Here is a 19,189-nt window from a genome sequence, read left to right as displayed (position 1 = left end):
ATCATTTGCCAGTATTTTTTGTTATTGATAATTTAAGAGAGAACCAACAGAATGAACGACAATATAGCAGGCGTAATTTTAGTAGAAATAATATTCGAAATTTTGTTTACGATCTTGATCAAATTGACTGGAGATTTATAACATTACAAAATAATCTGCATAATATATATGATATCTTCCTTGAACTTGTTCACAAACTTTATGATAAACATTTTCCCTTGCATGAGGTGAAGCGACGGTATGATACTTGTAAGTCTCCATGGCTAACTGATAGTTTTTCCTCCTTATCGATTTATAATATACCATCTATATAAAAAATATCTCAGACATCCTAATTCGCAAAACAAAATTATTTATACTGTGTATAAAAATAAATTGAATACTTTGATTCGAATTTCAAAGCAAAACTATCTTTATAAGAGGTTTGACTAGGAAAAGAGCAATGCAAAAGGAACGTGGAAAATAATTAATTCTTTAATAAATAAGACAAAGAAGAAATCCAACCCAACCTTTGTCGTCAAAGAAGACGGTGTGACAGTAGATAAAAACAAGGAAATTGCTGATGCATACAATGAGTACTTTGTTAGTATTGGTACTAAACTCGCGAGTAAGCTTCCAACTGGTAATACTACATGTGAAACTTTCCTTGTCAATATGTGTTCGCACTCCTTTTTCATGACTCCAGTTACACAAGAGGAAATTGTTGATTCCCTCAGTAAAATCTCCTGTAACAAGGCTCCTGGATTTTGATGGGTTAAGCCCGTTTGTTATTAAACAGGCACGGTACACCCTTGCTAAACCATTAGCTGCCATCTTCAATAAGTCCTTATCATCTGGTATTTTCCCTGATGCGTTAAAAGTAGGAAAGGTTATACCGATTCACAAAGGGGGTAATAAACATGATATTGGCAATTTTAGACCTGTCTCGGTGTTGCCTATGTTCTCAAAGGTTTTTGAGAAGATAGTATATGCTAGATTAATTACATTTATCAATAAATGTAACATTCTGTCCGAGTCACAGTTTGGCTTTAGAGAAAACCGATCTACTGAGTTAGCAATCTCACATGTTGTGAATAAATTGCAAAAGGCCATAGACGACAAATCATTTTCTATTGGAATATTTTTGGACCTTTCAAAGGCGTTTGATACTGTTAACCATGATATTTTACTCTCCAAGCTGGATCATTACGGCTGACCCTCTACATGGCCGGCACTTTAAGTCTGAATTCAGACTAAATTGGAATGAAGCATACAGAGACAAAATCGGAATAAAATTACACAAAATATGTCACCAAACCTACCGTTTTGTCTCCGATTCAAAGCCGGAATTCTTCGTGGATTTCCTTAATGACGAAAGCGATGCCTGGTACACAACTTCAAATGTGTACTAAAATATTCGTTCGTAATTTTGTATATAACGCCAGCATGAAACTTGCTATTAGGAGGGGAAACCGAGTTCACCCTGGCTGTATAGATGACTAAAAAAGCCCGGTAATTTTATGGTTAAACTTGGTGTGTCTTGCATCAGTGACTTGTGGTAGGCAGCAAAAATGTACAGTTGACTTTAGATTGCACCCATTGTGTCATCGCTGGTGTTCAACAAGCTTGATAACAGTTTTAGACACAGATATTTTAAGCGCTCTTGAGCTCTAGACCTAAAACTAAAGTCACTAGACCTAAAACTAAAGTCACTGAGTTCAAATATCGGTCACGGAGTTCAAAGTACCTGCGTATATCGCTGATGAACTGTATCTATCATCGTTCGTCACAAAAAAGAAGTTTTGACTATGAAAAAAGTTTATTGGCCAATTATTAACAGACCGTGCACTGTACGGTATTGTAAACTTGAAGCTTAACTATTTTCGTATCAAGTAATCAATTAACCCTCCGAGCAGCGAAGTGGTGATAAAACTTGATATAAGTTTTCCAAATATGGGCATATTGTTTTTCAATGGGCCAATAAGGCCAAGCTTCCATGTAATCCTCACCACTACTATACACCACAAGCCTGTAGACTCCCATTGGCCAGACCCTACCCACTCCGGAGTAAGGAGTGTTGAAAGACAGAAGCCAACCAGCATACAAATCGACAAGGCTCTAGACCTGAAACTTTTGGAGAAAACCGCAGATGTAGTAGCTAATGCCACTAGTTTCGTTTTTGTGCAGTAAGTCCCATAGCAAGGCCTGTCAGCGCCAACCCGCATGGCTCTCATGTATCACAGTCTAAAGGTACCTTAACATGGACGGTTCTGGACAAACTTTATACCGTTGAAAAGTGGATGAATGGGCCAACCAGCATGCAAATCGGCAAGGCTCTAGACTTGAAACTTTTGGAGACAACTGCAGACGTAGTAGCTGATGCCACTAGTTTCATTTTTGTACAGCCAGTCCCAGAGCAAGGCCTGTCAGCGCCAACAGCATGACTCTCATGTATCGCAGTCTAAAGGTACCTTAACATGAACAGTTCTGGACAAACTTTATACCGTTGGATAGAGGTTGAATGGTCCAACCAGCATGCAAATCGGCAAGGCTCTATACTTGAAACTTTTGGAGAAAAACCGCAGATGTAGTAGCTGATGCCACTTGTTTAGTTTTTGTGCACTAAGTCTCAAAGCAAGGCCTGTCAGCGCCAACGCGCATCGCTGTCATGTATCAAATTCTAAAGGTACCTTAACATGAACGGTTCTGAACAAACTTTATACTGTTGGAAAGCAGATGAATGGGCCAACCAGCAAGAAAATCAGCAAGGCTCTAGACCTGAAAGTTTTGGAGAAAACTGCAGATGTATTAGCTGATGCCACTAGTTTCGTTTTTGTGCAGTAAGTCCCATAGCGAGGCCTGTCAGCGCCAACCCGCATGGCTCTCATGTATCGCAGTCTAAAGGTACCTTAACATGGACGGTTGTGGACAAACTTTATACCGTTGGAAAGCGGATGAATAGGCCAATCAGCATGCCAATCGGCAAGGCTCTAGACTTGAAACGTTTGGAGAAAATTGCAGATGTATTAGCTGATGCCACTAGTTTCGTTTTAGTGCAGTAAGTCCCATAGCAAGGCCTGTCAGCGCCAACCCGCATGGCTCGCATGTTTCGCAGCCTAAAGGTACCTTTAAATAAACGATTCTGGACAAACTTTATACCGTTGGCAAGCGGATGAATGGGCCAACCAGCATGCAAATCGGTAAGGCTCTAGACTTTAAACTGTTGCAGAAAATTGCAGATGTAGTAGCTGATGCCAATAGTTTCGTTTTTGAGCAGTAAGTCCCATAGCAAGGCCTATCAGCGCCAACCCGCATGGCTCTGATGTATCGCAGTCTAAATGTACCTTAACCTAGACGGTTCTCGACAAACTTTATACCGTTGGCAAGCGGATGAATGGGCCAACCAGCATGCAAATCGGCAAGGCTCTAGATCTGAAACTTTGGGAGAGAACCGCAGATGTAGTAGCTGATACCACTAGTTTCGTTTTTGTGCAGTAAGTCTCATAGCAAGGTCTGTCAGCGCCAACCCGCATGGCTCTCATGTATCGCAGTCTAAAGGTACCTTACCATAGACGGTTCTGGACAAACTTTATACCGTTGGAAAGCGGATGAATAGGTAAACCAGCATGCAAATCAGCAAGGCTCTAGAAATAAAACTTTTTGAGAAAACCGCAGATGTAGTAGCTGATGCCACTAGGTACCTTACCATGGACGGTTCTGGAGAAATTTTATACCGTTGGCAAGCGGATGAATGGGCTAACCAGCATGCAAATCAGCAAGGCTCTGAACCTGAAACTTTTGGACAAAACCTCAGATATAGTAGCTGATGCCACTAGTTTCGTTTTTGTGCAGTAAGTCCCATAGCAAGGCCTGCCATCGCCAACCCGCATGGCTCTGATGTATCGCAGTCTAAAGGTACCTTTACATGGACGGTTCTGGACAAATTTTATACCGTGGGCAAGCGGATGAATGGGCCAACCAGCATGCATATCAGCAAGGCTCTAGACCTGAAACGTTTTGAGAAAACCGCAGATGTAGTAGCTGATGCCACTAGTTTCGTTTTTGGGCAGTAAGTCCCATAGCAAGGCCTGTCAGCGCCAACCCGCATGGCTCTGATGTATCGCAGTCTAAAGGTACCTTACCATGGACGGTTCTGGACAAACTTTATACCGTTGCAAGCGGATGAAGAGGCAAACCAGCATGCAAATCGGCAAGGCTCTAGACCTAAAACTTTTGGATAAAACCTCAGATGTAGTAGCTGATGCCAGTAGTTTCGTTTTTGTGCAGTAGGTCCCATAGCAAGGCCTGTCAGCGCCAACCCGCATGGCTCTCATGTATCGCAGTCTAAAGGTACCTTAACATGGACGGTTCTGGACAAACTTACCATCACAATGAGCCCACTTCCTTAAAGGACTCTACTGGGAACTCGTTCGAAGATGCACATTTTGGACTTCGCGGACATTACCAGCAACATTGCTTACCTATTTAGCTACGGTTCCCGTTTGATTTTTGAACGGTTAATTAAGTCCTTTACATATACTGTGTCGAACAGCGCGTGTTGAAAATTAAAATGACACATGCGGAAATCGAAACACCGATTCTCCACCTGTGGGTCAGCAATTTAACCACTAGGCTACTTTACAGTTACGTTAATTCGAGTTTAAAACCTGAGAACCATTGATGTATCGCAGTCTAAAGGTACCTTTACATGGACGGTTCTGGACAAACTTTATACCGTGGGCAAGCGGATGAATGGGCCAACCAGCATGCATATCAGCAAGGCTCTAAACCTGAAACGTTTTGAGAAAACCGCAGATGTAGTAGCTGATGCCACTAGTTTCGTTTTTGGGCAGTAAGTCCCATAGCAAGGCCTATCAGCGCCAACCCGCATGGCTCTGATGTATCGCAGTCTAAATGTACCTTAACCTAGACGGTTCTCGACAAACTTTATACCGTTGGCAAGCGTATGAATGGGCCAACCAGCATGCAAATCGGCAAGGCTCTAGATCTGAAACTTTTGGAGAGAACCGCAGATGTAGTAGCTGATACCACTAGTTTTGTTTTTGTGCAGTAAGTCTCATAGCAAGGTCTGTCAGCGCCAACCCGCATGGCTCTGATGTATCGCAGTCTAAAGGTACCTTACCATAGACGGTTCTGGACAAACTTTATACCGTTGGAAAGCGGATGAATAGGTAAACCAGCATGCAAATCAGCAAGGCTCTAGAAATAAAACTTTTTGAGAAAACCGCAGATGTAGTAGCTGATGCCACTAGGTACCTTACCATGGACGGTTCTGGAGAAACTTTATACCGTTGGCAAGCGGATTAATGGGCTAACCAGCATGCAAATCAGCAACGCTCTGAACCTGAAACTTTTGGACAAAACCTCAGATATAGTAGCTGATGCCACTAGTTTCGTTTGTGTGCAGTAAGTCCCATAGCAAGGCCTGCCATCACCAACCCGCATGGCTCTGATGTATCGCAGTCTAAAGGTACCTTTACATGGACGGTTCTGGACAAACTTTATACCGTGGGCAAGCGGATGAATGGGCCAACCAGCATGCATATCAGCAAGGCTCTAGACCTGAAACGTTTTGAGAAAACCGCAGATGTAGTAGCTGATGCCACTAGTTTCGTTTTTGGGCAGTAAGTCCCATAGCAAGGCCTGTCAGCGCCAACCCGCATGGCTCTGATGTATCGCAGTCTAAAGGTACCTTACCATGGACGGTTCTGGACAAACTTTATACCGTTGGCAAGCGGATGAAGAGGCAAACCAGCATGCAAATCGGCAAGGCTCTAGACCTGAAACTTTTGGATAAAACCTCAGATGTAGTAGCTGATGCCACTAGTTTCGTTTTTGTGCAGTAGGTCCCATAGCAAGGCCTGTCAGCGCCAACCCGCATGGCTCTCATGTATCGCAGTCTAAAGGTACCTTAACCTAGACGGTTGAGGACAAACTTTGTACTGGTGGAAGCGGATGAATAGGCCAACCAGCATGCAAATCGGCAAGGCTCTAGACCTGAAACTTTTGGAGAGAACCGCAGATGTAGTAGCTGATGCCACTAGTTTCGTTTTTGTGCAGTAAGTCCCATAGCAAGGCCTGTCAGCGCCAACCCGCATGGCTCTGATGTATCGCAGTCTAAAGGTACCTTAACATGGACGGTTCTGGACAAACTTACCATCACAATGAGCCCACTTCCTTAAAGGACTCTACTGGGAACTCGTTCGAAGATGCACATTTTGGACTTCGCGGACATTACCAGCAACATTGCTTACCGATTTAGCTACGGTTCCCGTTTGATTTTTGAACGGTTAATTAAGTCCTTTACATATACTGTGTCGAACAGCGCGTGTTGAAAATTAAAATGACACATGCGGAAATCGAAACACCGATTCTCCACCTGTGGGTCAGCAATTTAACCACTAGGCTACTTTACAGTTACGTTAATTCGAGTTTAAAACCTGAGAACCATTCATCGTTTTCTTAAGATTGGGTAGTTGAATTGGTTTCAATAATTGTTCCCGGGTTATTTTGTCCTTTCCGTTGTACAATGTGATTAAATAAAAAACTACACTTTTAAAATTGGCCATAGTTTTATTCTGTAGCAATATAGGCGTATAGTAAAACACGACCGTGCGTGAGTGTGAGTGTATTTTTTTAACGCCTAATTCGTCTTCTTCGCTCTCGATCTGGTTAGAATTAAGCCACCCCCTCCCCTCTCCCTGCGTCAATGCGGGCATCGGTCACTACGTTCCAATCTCAGCCTTACCTGGAGTCAGTGTGAATAAACTCACTTCCACATTTCTTTGTTTTTTATTGTCCCAGCCACGTGGTAGCCATGCCCAGGTCATATATCACTAGATCCTAGTATGGACCATGGTACATCCACTAGAGGGGGTGTAAGTCTTGTGATCCTACTGGAGGGGTTAGAAATTGGCGGGAAAACCTAATGTGCTTGTGCGCATTTACATAGGCTTGTGTACAAATGCATTGTTCACATAGGGATTACCGCGATCACCCCTGTGGCAAAAATGGAACTGTCAAATGGCATTGAGGAGGTTAGTGTCTGGTTTTATTGACTGTTTATAGGGCCTGAGTGATACCAGGGGTTAATCTGGGTGAATGTTGGACTTTGAGGGCCGGGTAGCTCAAATTACATTGGGGTAAGGTATTGATTCCACGCAGCCGTCTAATATCACAGCGCCAAAAATTAGCACGCGAAGGGTTCTTCAGGTGCAACAGACCCGGATGAAGTGTTGTGTATGCCCTTTAAAGGCACCAGTGTTCAATAGGCCCTATACTGCGCCCTTGGCACCGCACCAAATTCAAGTTGACATTATAATATTAGAGTACCAAGCAGTGTACAAATTTAGCCAGAATAATTTCGTATGGGTCCTAGCTCTAAAAGCATGTTGGCATCAATCGCTTCTCAAAAGTGGAGAAGGGTGGTAGGCCAACATATGTGTATCTTTTCAAGAACTAATGTGAGTGCAAAGCCTAACTGTGTGTGGTTCGGGGCCCTTTAGCGGGCCCCAAGGGAACAAATGGATTCTAGATGCTCTGTAGTGCGATCTGAGGCAATTTCTGACCACCAAACCAATTTTGCCTTTAGCAAAAAAACTCACCATTTTAAACATCATTTTCGAGTTTCGAGTCATTGAATCAGTGTAGCCTATATAGCTATTCTGAGCTATGGGCTACACGTACGACATGTGCCCCCGCCCCCAAGCGATTGACGCCCATGGTTGGCACCGTGTTTCAAAACGACAGCTAATTTTAGGGCCTATACATGTATCGAACTTCTGAGAGAGACGTACCTATTCGTTTTAGACACTTTTCTTTGCGTGTGGAAAGAGAAACTCTTCGATAAACACCATAAACAAACGTGCCTGGGTGTGTGGGTGTTTAATGGCACACTAGACTAGGTGATATTTTAGCTATTTTGCCTAATTTCGGGGTGCTGAATCCGAAAATGATGGTTATCAAACTTGATTTCTAGTGGAATATGCCTAATTTGCATAAATCTTTAATACCCATTGTGTAATATATTTGTGCCCATATTAGCGTATTTTTTAATTATTTAATTTTTTTGAAAAGTTTTATTTCGGTGATTCTACTTACATTTTCTTACTCCAATATCATTTTCTAAAGCATACAAGTGACTGAATAATTATGATGACATAGTAACAACCAAAATGGCTACTACTACACCCTAAAGTTGCGCGCATTTACCTCGTCTCCAGATATCATCAAGTAGTCTTGCCAAACCTCAGTATTGAGTACTTCAAATTCACCATGTTGGTTACTGGCACAGTTACCCTGTTAACATTTTATTTAAAATCATGTGAACAATGATAACATTGTGATATTTAGCCCTGAAAACAACAACAGGGAAACAACGAGGTGTCTGTAAATTTGGCTAAAAAGTAGGCGAAGGTCCCGGGGTTGCCTAACGTGAGAAACGTGAATAAGTTCAAGGAAATACCCAGAGTTATTGGTAAGAAAATGTTTAGACGTTGACATAATTATTGTGATCAACAATAATATTTAAAATTTGGGGATTTCCTTGAAGTTGTTCAAGTCCCTCACGTTAGGCAACCCTTAGCCTAATACGAACACCACATTTTCTAAAATCAGTTTTAGAATTTTCCGCGTGACCTATGCACAGTTCCTGCTGCCTATTGGATAATCCGGGCCTGGGAATTAATGAGGAGTCTATATCGATATTTAGCTGCTCTGGCCTAGCATCGATTCTTTCAAACTCCTCATTCAGGACACAATAAAAAAAACACACGACACAGTCAACATATTGTTTTTCATGACGTTGTTTTACCATACTTGCTTTTCCCTTCGAAAATTAATGGCAAAGAAGCTTGGATAAATCGGAGAAACAAGAACTAAGATTTACACATTTTTTTGTCAATGCAAGGCGTGTCCAAAAAGGGAAACCAAAACTGGCGCCCCCTGTTTCTTACAGAAGTTCTGTTTCTGCATGAAGCACTTTATAGACCTAGGATGTGAACGCCCAATTAATATACATTCTATCAGTAAAAAAATCATTCAAAGCACTGATGTACTTTTCCATGCAGTTATCGACGTTCAAGCATATATAATATATTTATAAAATTGTAAGGTAAGTGATATTTGAACAAAACGAAAAAAAACACATCAAAACACTCTCATAGGCACGATAACTGGCTCTAATGGTAAATTTCTTATACCTTGTGCTTCCAATGTTTAAACAACGTGCTTCAATGTAAGGTATACTTGAATGTTGCAGGAAACAACTCACGGGAGTATTCTGATATCGTTTCCATGATACGACGTATGGTTTCCTCTTGCTAAAATATCCCGTACTTAAAATGTGATGCCACGGACAACATTTTAGAACTGTGTTTGTATTCCAAATTTTGTAAATATCTAGAAAAGAAAATGAGTGATTTGAATGATTCTTTTACTAAAAGAGAGCATATTGATTGGACTTTCACATTCTATGATCTAAAAAGTGCTACATGCAGAACTTCTTTAAAGTTAAGAAAATAGGTGGTGCCATTTGGGTTTCCCTTTTTTTCACTCACTCTGTAAAACACAAACACCGGGATGATTGCATGCAACTTTTCAAACTTTCTGCAAGTACAGGTTAAATCCTAGAAACACACGGGCGAATCAAGAAATCAGACCGGAGGGGAATTCAAGGGCGCTGAGCCTGAAACGTAACCAATGTAAGAATGTCGGGAAGGGAAAGGTTAAACGGAGTTTTACAAGTGGACGTTGAATAATATAATATGTATTGAATATGAAGAACCACGGTTTTTGGATAAACAAAACGAAAAAAAAAACCACACACGCACACGCACACGCATCAAAACACTCTCATAACCAGGATAACTAGCTCATATGGAAAAATTCTTTAATTACCTTCTGCTTCCAATATTAAAACAACGTGCTTCAAGGTAAGATATACTTGAATGTCGCGAGGGCGGATCGGGGGGGGGCCAAAGGGGGCCATGGCCCCCAACAAAAAATGAACCCAATTTTTTTTAAGCGACGTCGCAATAAAGGCAGGCAATGAGTAGCCTAGACCACCATCTTTTCCTCCAAAAAAAAACATTAGTTAAAGTGGTCGGAAATTGCCTCAGATCGCACCACAGACCATCTAGAATCCAAAAAAAATTCGGGGCCATAAAGGGGTCCCGAACCCTACGCCGTAGTTTTTGACCCACTTTTTGGAGGACCAAACATTTTTGGGCTCCCCCCCCCCAAAAAAAAATTGTGTTCTGGAACCGCCATTGGAATGTTGCAGGAAACAACTTACGGGATTATTCTGATATCGTTTTCATGATACGACGCATGGGGAAGGTAAAACGGAGTCTTACAAGTGGATGTTGAATAATACAATATGTATTGAATATGAAGAACAGTTTTTGGATAACTCAAACTACAGAGACCAAACAATCGATTTAACTTAAAACAAATCTGATTTACGTTTTAAAAATCCGATTTTTTTTAAACAACCCTGCCGGGATCTGATTTGTATGCATTAAGCCAACCGACACCACAAAATGAAAATAAATTCTGTTCATTTAAAAATTGAAAAAAATAAACCCCATACCCCAAATAACTTTAGTAAGTTACAACTAAGTTAAAATTTTTCACCAATGCAGAGCCATTTTGCTACATCAAGCGTTGCAATCACGATTGCAAAATACTGTCCGCTAAGGCGCGGTGTTGTTATTCTACATGTATGAGCGTATGATAGTCACGACTCATCATGAGTAACAACTAGTGCTTAGTTTTAGGCAAAAAGAGGCAAAATTCTCCAGATCCCCATCATAGCTGGCCTCGATGCCCATTTTGGGACAGCCAACGGAAGGGCAACTTCCGAGCCAGCTGCAGCGAGACGTCGGGTAGTTGCAGCCTTGAGACGAGTCTCTCAGATGATCCAGGCTCGCTATGAAGAAGTCAATGGACCGCATGTGGCCGCAGCCGTCGAACTGCATAAAACAGCCTGTCTGCCACAATGCGCCTTTGTTCGGGTAAAAGTCCAGGTGGCCGGTCTGAGGAGGCGACAGTAACAAGACATTTATAGTTATGTAGGCATCAAGTATATCACAATTCAAATCACAATCTAAGTATAGGTCACAAAAGATGGGAAGACTTGCAGCCTTACATAGGCAAAACAGACACAATTGGTTTCCAAATGTTTCTTGTCCAACATTTCGCGGCCAAAAAGTTAAATATAGAAGAACAACAACAACAAAAGGTCAATACCTAATAACCAATCTTCTTTGAAAAAAGAGATAACCGTCGTTGCCGTATTCGATTTGTTCGTAAATCAAACTATATCAGTCAGGAAACTGGAGGTTTACTTACCGCCTCTGCCAGTCCTAACAGATTCAAACTTCCGTCGGAGTGGATGATATCAACAAACTCGGCGTCGCTTTTATCCAGAACACAATCGGGTGTGTCGGTGAAGGATTTGAAGCTCGGTGAAGCCGGGTCGAGTCCTTTGGGGAATATTGGTAAGTCACTCACTATCAGGCTGTTTTTCATGGCTGCTAACGTAGTAGCATGGCAGACTTTTGACAAGGCATGGTGACTTGGGCGGCATATTTGACTGAGATGTGAGGTACGAAACGAGTCGAGCGAAGGCTACACACAAGTGAAATAGGCCTTTTGCCCAAAATTTCTTGTTTTTCTTTCTAATTTCTGTATAGTAGCTTATGGCAGTAAACGTATGTCAGTAAATAATAATATCAGCAAATAGCCTAAGCGATAGGCAAAAAAAGTCTCTGGTTTCTGGTATGGAGCTTGCCCAATAAGTGGTGCGGTGACGCGTTTTCTTTTTTTACCCTACTTTTTTTTCTTCAAATGTCGGTTGATGTTGCAAATGACTATTCGATCCCCTTAAAACTCTCAAAAAAATATAATTCAGAGTAGAGCTTGAGGTGACCTCAGTAAGGCTGTATTAGGCTTGAGAAGTCTGCATCCACTTACGATCTCGACAGACACGAACATTCTTCGGGAAATTTTGATAGTCAAGACAAAAATCAGGGAAAACAGTAACGCCAGACCACAGCGACATCAATATCGTGCATGAGCTGCCAGGCTGGCCATTAGTCTGCGCCGGCCCTTACATATTGCAATAATTGAAAAGCGTTTACACAGGTTCCTTGAGATACACGGCCATCGCCCCCTCACTCTGGTTCGCGCACAATAACAAAATTACAACACCGCGTGCAAATTGTGCCCAACTAAATTTAGTGCCAAATATATGGGAGCCCAGAGAGGCCACATAAAGCTTTTTTCGATCGTGACCTCCTCTGAAAACATGTTAAAATTGTACAGCAGCAGGATTCCAGTCAAACCAGTGAGTTTGGCGGTTTTGAGACATCATCTTAAACTTAACAAAAAAACCCTGTTTTTATTTGACCGGCGACGCGCGCGCATACCAGAAACCGGAGACTTTTGTGCCAAAAAACGTGCAACATTCAGAAAACAAATAATTAAAACTGTTTTTTCTTTTATGAAATTATTTGTTATTTTAAAGCCTGATTATTTCTCGATACACTCCTTTTCACGCCATCCATTTGGGTCCCAGGATCCAGAAATACAGTCAATTAAGTGAATGATTGTACCAGTAGATCTGCGACTCACCGGTTATGCGACCTATCTCGCCTCCCAGATACTCCCCAGCGAAACCAACGAGGTGAGCCCCCAGGCTGTGGCCAACCATGTGCACGTCAGCGTAGTTCAGGCCGTGGTGGTCATGAAGCCCCTGCAGTAGGATACCCAGTTCCCGCGCAACCAGTCTGGTGTCCACGCGGCATTGGATGTAGTTCAGACCCTCTGCGGCCTCCTCCCAATCCACCATGATAACGTTGAGATCGGACTGTTATAACACGGGCAAACAATATTGAGCTGACTTTATTTTGACATAAAATTCGAGTAGGGATCCTCTTCAGTTTAGTTCCGTTCATTTATTTCCCATTTTCGCATATCAAGTTCACAAATATAAAGTTCACTGGTAGAGTTGCTAAACAGTGAAAGTTTATTGAACCTGAACCAATTGAAATAAGCTCATAATAATTTGACCATTTCAATCGGGTACATTGTATTAATGTTTCTATGGGATAATGAAATTTGAATCAACAGCAAACAGAATAAATGAAAGCACATCGGACGATTTAGTAAAGTCATTAATAAAACTTAAGAACAGTAGCAAACCTGAAACTGCCGCACGCCACAACCCAAGTTTCTAAAAATCAAAATCGGACCCACCAATGGAAACATTATCGGTTTCTATCAGAAAGAAACTTCCGAACCACTCCGCAGGGAATCGCCACGAATGCCATAGCTTATACAAAATTATCTCTTGACCAATTGGATCAAACTGTATTCATTTTTAATCATATTTTATTATTAATTCGTTTTGTGGGGATTAAGCAGATGCATAAAAGCTTGGAGATAATAGGCCTGATTTAAAAGGTAACCAGCAAATATATGTTGTTATTATATGATATTAACCAGATATGGGGTCGTTTTGTCTCGGTCGAACGCGAAGAGGAATATTGAGTTACATTGATAGACTCATCCCGAGGGCTAGACATTTGAAAATATGGACTTGACAGTTGCGTGTGGCATTTTCAGTGATGTTAGTAAGTTAAATATACAGCCTACCTCCGCCATGAAAGCAGTACGGAGCCCTACGAAGTAATCATCTTCGTAACCGCTATTGAAACCGTGCGCGATGACCACCGTCTTCCGTCCAGCGTCGAAGTTTCCCGCCGATCCGACGTCATCCCACATTATCTCGATCTTCGGATTACCGGGGTGTACAGGAAGAAGTGGTTTCCCAGGGTCGCGGGTTCCCCTGGGTAGGGATCGTTGGCCCAGCACGCCAGGGCGTTCGAGAAGCAAAGCTCGCTCATGTCCAAGTAACACACCTCTTTGTGAAAAATACAACGAACGTTGAGATTACGTATGAAAATTTGTATAAAAATAATGCAAGAAAGCAGAACTTGGAGATTTGTAATACTTTCAATAATGCAAGAAAGCAGAATGTCATAAATAATTTGAAGGCGCCCGGGGTTGTTTTCCCATATGGGCGCCTTGTTTATGACATTCTGCTTTTTGTAAACGTGCTGCATTGTAACAAATCTTCGGAGGGAAGAAGACGAGGTCCCATTTTTTTTTAAAGTGTTTTGCATTCTACAATTGTATCATAAGCGTAGCCAGTGGGGGTGGGGTTATTCCCCCCCATTTCCCCAATCTTATTCTTGAACATTTTTACGAGCAGCATTAAGAGTCAATTTCGGGTTCGTCAGGCACGCGTCGCCTCGTATTAGTCCGGCAAATTAAACGCCTCGTGTTTCCGACGTCAGACTTATGAGGCGTCGGACCTATGAGGCGGAATAAATAAATTGTGTGCCTCATAAGTCCGACATTTCCGACTTATGAGGCATCGGACCTATGAGGCATCGGACTTATGATACGGCCCCGATTGCAAATGCAATCAAGAGCAAGACTTGGGGACTTTTTTTTTAATGAAGAGAATTCTCATAAATGAACGTACCGGCGTGAACATCTCTCATGCACACTATGTAGATGACTGCCAACGCCGAAATCAACTTGCTCAGAAGTCCAGACATCCTCAACACTAGCTGATGCTTACGGTAAAACGGCAAGATACTGTAAGATAATGAATTATTATGATTCAACGGAAAGAAGTGCAAATTTATCGCTCCGTGTCCTTTAAAATCCATTGAGTGGCAACAATGTAAGTCCCAGTGTTGTAGACCGGCAAAAACGCAAAGGTGATAATCCAAAGTTAACATTTGAATTAATATTAAATTTCGTGTTTAACCTCAATAAAAGAATATGTTGCCTATGATGTGAGGTGCCCGTTTCAAGTTTAACGAACCCAGTTACAAAAGGGTGACCCCTAAAAAGTGCAATCATACATCTTCGATTTTCTCAAAAAGTATCCAACATCAGCATTTCACGTTGACGGAGTATATTGTTTGTACTCTTGTGTAACTATAACCACAGCGAAAAGTTGATGAAAATCCATTCCATAAAACCAGAGATACAACAGATTATAAATGGCGATGTGTTCTTCCTGCACGCGTTCCAATGTGATTTAAACTGTTAACGAAAAGACCCAGTGTAGAGTACCGGTTGAGCGATGTCCAATGCAATGTGTAATGTGCAATGGAATAGTTGAAAAACACGTACCCAATCTGTTACAGCTCTGGTTATTATAAATGGGGTTCAAAGACTTTTTCGCTGATTATACAAGAGTTATTAATATGCTCCATCAAAATGAAATAATTTGTCATAGTAGGTGCACTTTAACAGATCTAAAATAGATACGTTTGTGAAAGGTAATGGCCTGAAACAGGTTATTCAATTTCCTACTAGAGCTCAAGCCACTTTAGACTTGATAATCACTAATATTGACAGGTTTTATTGTGAGCCAATATGTTTACCACCAATAGGAAGAAGCGACCACAACTGTATCATTTTAAAACCAGGTAATAAATCTGTGCATAGCAAAATCAAGAGGGCGCACTGTTAGGCCTTTGAAAGATTCTGGCATCAAAAGCTTTCGCTAATGGATTCAAAAGCAGGATTGGGCTGATGTGCATACATGTAACTCCACTGATGTCCAAGGTAAAACCGATGCCTTTTACCGGTTATTGAATGAAGCAGTTAATTCCCATTTTCCTACAATTACCAAGAAACCTTGTTCATATGACAAGCCATGGATAACGCCAAAAATTAAGAAACTGATTTCTGATCGTCAGGCTGCATTTTCTATTGGTGATTCCAATCAATGGCGGTCATTGCGCAATAAAATTAAACCGGAAATTGCGGCTGTCAAAATTAACTTTCATGCTGAAAGAGTTAGACGTCTTAAAAAAAACAACGATTCTAAAAACTAATAAAAAATTATATGAAAAGTTCATTTCAGCTGCTGTCGTGGATTCTCTTGTATTTTGCACTGAATCACACACTAAATGCATGTATCGACAACTTCATATAATGTGATTGATTGAGGTACTGATATGCCAATGAACATTAAAAGTGTGAAATACAAATACTGTACAAAAAATGTAAAAAAGTTGTACACGCATGAGTCTAGTATATCCAATCTAGGTAAAGCATGATACATCAAGCAATCAGTTCAGACCCCGCATGATTAAACTTGTGACAAACTTCAAGCACTGCCGCTGGAACAAACTTTTGCCAGGGGGTGCTGGAATAAAGGACGGACAAAATTAATGCGAAAGCGGAGCGCAAAGCCCTTACGTCGTGGCTTAATTTGGAATATAGATGCTCTGTGGTGCAATCTGGGGGCGATTCCTGGCCACTTTCATTTGGCTTTTTTAGCAAACCTTTTTTTTTTGACATTATAAAGACAATTTATTTCATTATTTTGTTTAGAATATACTGTTGGTCTTAAAACTGTAGTGGAGAACCCTGTATTTTATGTCCATTTTTGGTTCCATTTCATTCTGGAAAAAGAATTGTATCATTATGCATGACATCGCATGTAAATAATATTGTTGCAAGGCTGCTTTCTTACATTTAGTAAATTCCTTCGTATATGTTTTGTTTTATTACGGCGTGGGGCCACAGGGCCAGGGGCCGCTTTAGTTCTATTTCATCAAACGATGTAGCTCTCGATGTATTTGCAGTGCTATTTGTTTGTTACAGGGAATGGCAAATGTAAAAGACTAAAAGACCAAATGCATCTTTATGTTTATGCTCGGTAGATAGCAAGTTTGGGGCTAGGCAAGGATTTATCGGTCTACTGAGATTGAATGAAGAAAAAGTTGCAGGGTAAAACATGAATAGCTTTTTATGGCAGGATTTATCGGTCTACTGAGATTTTATGAGGAAAAACTTGCAGAGGGTAAAACATTAATAGCTTTTTTATTAAAACGAAACTACACTGGAATTGGCGTAAAGCATGACTAGTTTCAATGAAAATCCCGCCCCACTCCTATTAGGTTGGGTATGTGTCACGGTGAACCTTGCTATTTGTAAATCTTGAGTACAGAATGCTAGCAACGTCAATGGAACTTTTAAATGAACTCACTTGACCCTTTCTTACGGGTCAACCGGAAGGTTAAACTTAGGTGAATTCAAAATGAAGACTTTAGCCTAAAATCAAAACAAAGCAAAACTTCTTCCATACGGTTTACGGTATGATCATAAAACCCAGTGTAAACTTGTACCACGTTACGAAGATACTATATATTTTGTTACGTCATCATTACGTCACCCTTGTGCTATTTTTTAGAACACGCGTAAAAACATGTTTTTAGAACTTGCAAAATTGTAATTTTTACCCTATTTTTGTCCCTCAAAAAGTCAACTTGCCAGGATTCTCAGAATATTTTCCTTCTGGATTTGATCAGAGCCAACATTGGTCTTTCAATATCTAGTGAGAGAAGTTTTTGGGAATCGTCCCTCGCTAGTTTTCCTCTCATACCTTAAATGCAGACAATTACTCTTTCGTGCCATTCTTTCGTTAGCTCGGAGCAGAATTTTATTAGCCCATGCAAAGACAAAGAAAAACATTAAAAATAAATTTATTTTTAGATGTTAAGCGTATGTTGCATAAAACTCCAAACTCCATACTGAAGTCTACCTATACGATTTCTATTTTTGAGCTGCCATATTTTTTTATGTGCAGCTCCAGACATGCGCTTCAAAAACTAGACCATGTCTTCCGTGTTTTATGTAGGCCTATGTCTGCCGAGTCAGCAACAAAGTTCATATAGTCTAAGAGTAAACAGCGATCAAACTCTTTTTTTATTGCTTTAAAAAAATCCTTTAAGGCATTTTCAGCAAAGATGTGTTAAAGTTTAAGTCTGTCGTCCTGTGTAGAGAATATATATATTCAGTATGCAGCCATGATATCAGTCTGCAGCCACAGTCTGTGGTTGTACGGTTTGCAAATTTAAGGGCCAGTAAACGAAATGAAATTACAACTCGAGCGTCAATCGCCATTCCAGGCACTCCGGTGAAAGTGTATGGCGGATCTTCTTAAATAAAGTTCGAGCGTCTTTGAAAACGAATTTCGGTGTATGAATCGAACAACTAATCGCAACAGCATCTGGAATCGGTGATGGACCCATAAGGATGATTTTGACGAATTGGGCAGGGAAAACGGCGAAATCCGACTATCATTTACAGATGAAGTTGTTATTGTTGTACAGCAGTGCTTACTGTGACATGGACAGTATATCTTCACTTACCTTTTGATGATCAAATACTTCAGCTTCGCCTGCTTGCTAAGGAATGACACCAAATTTCCGAAGCTGTTGCCCTTTAACTGTTCGGCCTTAATACGCAACACATCATTTGTAGTTGCTTTGTGAGTACCAAATTACATGAACCAATCAGAGTAAGGCGTGTTGGTATCACCCACACCGACGCGACCCAGGGTAGGTTTTGTCTGGTGAAGAGTTCAACATTAAAAAAAATCTGGATACCTCATCGGCTTTTCAACGTGACGTCAGCGACCGCCGTACGTACCACTCCCACAATCGTTATTTCAAATAATTTAAAAATTACCTATTTTAATTGGCAGGCATAATAACGTTAACCTTTGTTTAACAAAATGTTTTACAAAATGTATTATTTCTTATCAAAATAATGTTTCACCCAACCCACAGTCGAATGGAGAGATCAGAACCAACGCGTAGCATTAATAACACATTGGGAGCAATGGCCATTGTGCTTTTTTAACGTTGTAAAAAAAGGCAAGGAACTCATTAATAGTATTTTGCACGTTAGCCTATTATTGACACCTTTAGCAGAAGTAACATTCTTTTCCGTGCTGGTTTAGCAAAACATGTTGTTTGACGGTAGGTTGTTTTAATCGAGATATATAAGCGCCGCAACTTGTCTTTTTTGTTTAAATGGGGTGGGATTTTTCTTTTGTTTTCTCTATTTATTTTTTTGACTGTGGCAGTCAAATGCGTCCGTTTTTTTATAGGATGTTGGAGCAAAGTGATTTTTGCATGAGGTATTAAATGTGTAGTGCGTGCTTGGACCTATTAATAATAATGATAATAACTGTCTGAAAAACCAGATCTATCGGTGATGTTCAGCGACAACCTTCATCTCGGCGGTTGCTGCAACAATAATCGATGCTCTCTTTTGTTCAAACGCCTTTTTGTAACACATGGAA

At 40.9% G+C, this 19,189-nt stretch overlaps 1 pseudogene; it reads right to left on the bottom strand.

Moving 5' to 3' along the window:
* Positions 1–10,085: 10,085 nt before the first annotated feature.
* LOC119742508 lies at positions 10,086–18,434 on the bottom strand (annotated as a pseudogene).
* Between the last annotated feature and the right edge of the window lie 755 nt (positions 18,435–19,189).

The sequence above is a fragment of the Patiria miniata genome, unplaced genomic scaffold (genome assembly GCF_015706575.1).
Source record: "Patiria miniata isolate m_02_andy unplaced genomic scaffold, ASM1570657v1 HiC_scaffold_11, whole genome shotgun sequence".
In the NCBI taxonomy this organism is placed as follows: domain Eukaryota; kingdom Metazoa; phylum Echinodermata; class Asteroidea; order Valvatida; family Asterinidae; genus Patiria; species Patiria miniata.
Note: the sequence above shows the minus strand (reverse complement) of the source record. Positions and strands in the feature narration are given on the sequence as shown.